Genomic DNA, 6,046 nt, shown 5'->3' on the forward strand with positions numbered 1-6,046 from the left:
AAAGGCCAAAGTAACACACAATATTATCTGGGGTTAAATAAAGGGTAGAAAAGGGTACCCAAAATGTGTTCTTCGTTAGAGATGTATTTAGGATAAAGTATTAAAGGAAATAGAATGTTCTGTTCAAGTGCCTAAAGAGAATTATAAACCTAACAGTTGGCTTATAATTAGGAAATCTCACCTTAAGAGAATTATGAGCCAAGAGTTTTGTTGTCATTATTACTTTATGTTGTTTATTTTAAGGGCTACTTTTTGTTTATTTCATAGGCCAATAGGATCCAACAGTACATTAAGAAAATTATTCACCATGACCAAGTAGGATTTATCCCTGGGACACAAGGCTGGTTAGACTGTACATTTCCTATGGAAAGGACAGACTTACAGATGTTTGTGACCTATAAATAGTTACTAAGCCTGTTGCAAGAAAAATTAATTTTAGTTAATCTAAAACAAGATTGGTCTCAGTCAGTTATCCGCCATTACTAAGGAAATGTATCCTTTACATAATCTCACTTGCTTTAATATAGTCAGCGTTCTAGAATAAAGCACTCTGTCTCTCCTTTTTTATGTCAGAAATATGTAATATTCACTTCCTTTTTTTAAGATTCATGTCTTCTAACAAAGATACCTGTTTCAGATTAATTCGCTCTGTCTTCTGAAATATTCAGTCTTGTTTAATTAAACCAACTGAAAAATCCAACCCACCTAATGGATATCAATCAGAAGAACCTGGTAAAATCCATGTGATTTTAACAATTGACTATACTTACTAGAACTTGAGATAATGAAGGCAGAACAATACCTATCTTATCCACCACTGTATTCTTTCTTGCCCTTAATGGTCCCTGCCACCAAAAGGTTCTCAATAAAAATCAAATTAATAAAACATTATTTTTAGAGAGCTAATTATTCTATTGATGAGCTATATGAAAACGTCAATAAACTCTCAACAAGAGAGTTGCTTCAATTACCATGGACCATGTTGATTTCTCAAGAGTTAAACTAACTACTTGATGTATCACCCAGGGCCTCTGGTTTCTTTTTTTCCTCCTCCTGTTTGCTCCTTCATTATTGCATGAGCAACAGATATTTAAAAAGATGTCAAGTTCAAATTAGATTTGAATATTGTTTTTGCCTCTTCTAAAAAGTTCAGTCAGTAAGGTTCTAGACTTAGGGGGAGATTTACTAACTAATTCCATTAATAGAAATTTTGCTTTGATGAAATCCTTATGGATCAGACACAAAGGTTGTATAAAGCAAGCATAAATAATGTGGATTATATAAGGAGTTCATTGCTGCAGACTATGGTCATGGTCTGAAAAACAGCGGAAATTTAAAAAAAGTAAACTTGGATGCCTTGAGATGAGAGAATGGAATGTACAGTTTCATTACACAAAGGTAGAGAATTTACTCTGGAAAAAACTGACCTAGGAAATAGGGAACCTTAGTTTTTCATCAGGATATTTGGCATCATTTGCACAGAAGGTAAGTCTAAAGCAATGGTTCTCCAATTGTTTTCCTTCAGTATTACTTAAGAATTTGTTAGAAATGCAAATTCTCTGGCTCAAGACAGGACCTATCAAATCAGAAACTCTGGAACTGTAATCTGTTCTAGCATTGCTCCTTGTGATTCTGATTTACATTAAATTTTGAGAACCATGAGCTTTGAGTTCCCTTGGAAACCTGTGGTGAGGGCTTTAGAGGCTCTCTGTTCCCCTCTACTCCAAACAGCTCTTGAGACAAGGCCTCCTACAACCTGGGCAGTAGCATCTGGCTGGCCAGGAGTTGAGGTTAGACATGAAGAAATTAAGGGTGCCTGGGTGGCTCAGTCAGTTAAGTGTCTGCCTTCATTCAGCTCAGGTCCTGGGATCAAGCCCAGTGTCAGTCTCCTGCTTCTCCCTCTCCTCCCTGCTCATGGTCTCTCTTGCTATCTCCTTGTCTCTCTCTCTCTCTCTCTCTCAAATAAATAAATAAAATATTTAAAAGAAAAAGAAAAAAAGGAAATTAAGAGTCCTTCTTCACTGCTCTCTACTTCGATGCCCTACTCTTCTGCTCCCTACACTCCTATTCACAAGCGCAACCAAATTGTCCCCAAGTGGCTACTCACTTCCTGCTTGCTCACCCCTGAAATTCCTTCAGCTAGGAGAAAAGCCTTTGGATCCACAATGAGATCAATATTTTTATGTCTTAATATGCTGGTAATATATTGACAATATACTAGTAATATTATGTACTATAATAATAGATTAAAACAACTCCAGATTGAGATAATATTTTCCATGAATGCTTTTTAGTTGTGCATAACAAATCAACTTCCAAGTGTGATGACAGGCAAGAGAATAGCAGCTGAGTGGTTCCAAAGATGGGGGTGGCCAGAAATTATAAGAAAAAAGAGGCTGTGAACTTTTGAGACTACAACTACAACCATGCCTTGAGGTACCTTCAACATGCATATTCCTTGAGAAGACCTTCATGAGAATAGATTTTTTTCCCTATAGCTACAAAATCAAGCTGCTCTCTTTCATGTGATTCTTGAGGATTTCTAGTTTGTTTTGGTAGTTGTTGTTAATTCACAAAGAATTTGTGAAATTTGGCAATGAGTTTGCCAAAGAATTTGTTAATCAAAATGCCAGCATAAAAAAAAATGCCAGCATAGTCTATAGTTTATTCATCATCATAACTATGACAAATTTAAGCAAAAATTGAAGGTGGGGGATCCCTGGGTGGCGCAGCGGTTTGGCGCCTGCCTTTGGCCCAGGGCGCGATCCTGGAGACCCGGGATCGAATCCCACGTCGGGCTCCCGGTGCATGGAGCCTGCTTCTCCCTCTGCCTGTGTCTCTGCCTCTCTCTCTCCCTGTGTGACTATCATAAATAAATAAAAATTTAAAAAAAAAATAAATAAAATAAAAATTAAAAAAAAAAAATTGAAGGTGGCTATCTCTCAATTCCTTCCAACAAATGTTAGCCTAGAAATTTTAACCAGAGCAGTCTCTTAGTTCCATTTCACTAGAGTTCTGTTCATTTTTGTTTTCAAATATATATCATTTATTTGCACTTCAGATTATTTTTTAGTTTATAATCTTTTAAAGTTCATATTAAGCCTGGATTGCACAATACCTAACATATAGTCATGGGCAGTAAACATTTAATAACATTTGTGATAATATTTCAGGTTTTCTCTGTTCTAGTTTTTAAACAGGTCATATTTCCTTTTTACTTAATTATTCCCTGTAGCTAGATTTCATAGATGGTTTATCATCTGGATAAATAATAACAAATGAAGGAAAATATGATACAAAATATTAGCTACATATCTATTTGTGTTTCATCTACAGATATTAAATTACAGGTATTTTCTAGTGTTTAGTCCATGGAAAGAACACGTTTAAGATACTTTGAAATAACAGTTACACAAGTGGCAATACTCTCTTCTATGAAGTGTGAACTTTAAAAGTTTATAAAGTGCTTTCAAGTACACAATCTCATGTGACACTCCCAATAGCCTTGTGACATAGGTGTGAGATTATTACCTTTTATTTGCTTGACTGGAAAAAATGGATCTGAGAAGATTCGATGACTTGCCCAATGTCACACAGTGAGTTGTGAAACCAGTTATGGTTCCAGACGCTCCTGTCATTCATACTCAGTTACCTTTTCCATCATCATCATTAGCTGAGCTCCCTCTCTCCTCCCAGAGTTTGGTCAGTTCCAGATGCATTGGCCAGGTCATATTTCAGTAGGTGACATAAGAGGAAACTCTAATGGATTCATGCTTGGTTGGAGGGAGGTGGAGGCTATGCTGTATCTGACTCTGAAAGTAGACATTAAAAATCTAGTCTTAGTTAACATCTCAGCATGCCACAGTAGAGTTGAAAATATCAACTTTATCATCTTTCAGAGGATTGTATATCTTCTTGCTCTAAAGCTCAGTGGTTTTAAATCCTGGCTAATCTTTAGAATCACCTGGGAAGATTTTTTAAAGCTCAGATACTCCAGCCTCACACCCCTCCTCCCCCTCTCCATGAATCTAGGATGGGGCTCAAGCACTGATAGTTTTGAAAGTTTCCCAGGTGACTCTAATATGTAGCCAGGATTGAGATGCAATGATATAGTTGAAATGGAAACAAGACTGTTACAAACTAGCACAGAAGCAGCCTTTTTCCCTCCTCAATTTAGGTAAAAAAGAGTATGTCTGTTGACATTCCCAACCATTTCCATGTGGAGGCCTTGTATAATTTACAAACAAGCCAGAAAGTTGTGTCTATGAGGGAATTCCTGTGGGCTATTATTGAAGGACTTATGGTCAACTGGTGAGTTGAATTAATAGTGAGCATTAAGGCAGATTGAACCTCAAAATTTGGGCAGATTAACAAAGTGACCAATATGAAGTTCCAGATTTCAAATTTAACATTGAGTTTCCTATCTCTCACAAGACAAGCACTAGTGGTAATAAAAAGAATGCTTTCTTTCCTTAATGGGTCAAGTGTGCATGGACCAGCCCTTGTAAAAATTTGAGTCTATCCAGATAGACATAGGAGGAGGACTATAATTACCTCGAGTAAGCAAAGTAATAAAGAACAGCCAGAAAAACAACTAGAAATCTAAGAGGGACCTAGGGTCTATCCTTAAACTACCTCTTCAATAATCTCCTGTACAAGGAAACCAGTAGAAATTATATTAATAACTAAAGATTCTTCTCCCTGTATTGGATCCAGTTTTGAGTGTAAGGGCTGGGGGCAGAGGTCTCACTGAGGAAACACTTAAGAATAAATAAACTTGTTAAAGTGGATGAGTTAGTAAGAAATAATGCATTTCAAATAAAAATGAGATGAGTGTATCATACAAAGTTACATTACTACAGTAAAAATTGGATGGTGCTCTCCTTAATGGGATTGAATATACAAATAGTACATAAGGTTTCTGTTACACCAAAGATACATTTGACCCCATCCTACCTAGAGTAAAAGGATGTATAATTATTCATTGATCTTTTGCAGCTAAGCGCATGTATATAAATGGATTCATAATCAGAAAACCATTAAGTCATTCAAAACCAACTTAAATGTTTCCTCCACAATTTATATAAGTCAAGGGTACACATAAACCCATAATTCACACAAAAAAATAATCGAGATATTTTAAATTCAAAAGCTTGCCTTTATTATATTAGAATGGTTTCTTTAAAATCTCATTTATCCATTTGTATTTAATAAGTACTTCTTGAGGATCTGTCATGGGTTTGGCATTGTTGAGAGTAAAAATAATATAGTACTTCCTCACAATAACTATAAAACACATATTAAATGGGTAGAAAATGCTACTAAATAAAACAGAACTATTACATAAGACTTCATATATTAAAGTTCTCATTTAAATATATGTTGTTATCAGAAAAGAAACATGGAATAGAAATGGTAAGTAGTGTCAGCAGTTGGAAGAATAAAAAACAAAGTTGATCAGAACCATAGGCTGTTTAAGTCCTCATTCCAGCAAATCTTCATAAAACAGCACTTTCATCAGTAGAAACTATTGGCCACCCATTCCCATTAAATCAGGTCTAATTTCTTCACTCCACAATCAAGGATGATTCAGAACTGGACCCATCCATCCTGACTTTTTTTTGGGTCCCCTCCCAACTCTGCATTCTTTTGTTGGTCAGACCATGTCCCTTCAACTGTTTTGTAGCCCTTCTATCCTGACTTTAATCACACTGGCCCTTCCTCCAGGTCCTCAGGCCACCCAACTCCCCTTCCCAAACCTTAACTCCCTTGCTCACCTCCCTTATCCCCAGTGCCCCTGGTTCCCACTTGTCCATCAAAATCAAGCCAAAAGCATGAAAGTTTTGCTGACAAATCCAGGAAAAAGAAGCCTTTTATATCAATGGAAATGTGTCTGACTCCCTGTATCTTGAAAACATCAAAGATTCCAAGAGATTTTTTTTTGTTTCACTTCTTTTTTTTTTTAATTTATTTTTTATTGGTGTTCAATTTACTAACATACAGAATAACCCCCAGTGCCCGTCACCCATTCACTCCCACTCCCCGC

The 6,046-nt window shown here is 36.3% G+C and overlaps 1 protein-coding gene across 2 annotated transcripts in view; it reads left to right on the top strand.

The window, feature by feature from the left end:
- The window catches only part of PDE7B (phosphodiesterase 7B), a 312,454-nt gene that overhangs the window by 133,027 nt on the left and 173,381 nt on the right, over positions 1 to 6,046 (top strand). The gene's annotated exons all lie outside the window — the stretch shown is intronic.

Source organism: Canis aureus, chromosome 1, assembly GCF_053574225.1.
Source record: "Canis aureus isolate CA01 chromosome 1, VMU_Caureus_v.1.0, whole genome shotgun sequence".
In the NCBI taxonomy this organism is placed as follows: Eukaryota; Metazoa; Chordata; class Mammalia; order Carnivora; family Canidae; genus Canis; species Canis aureus.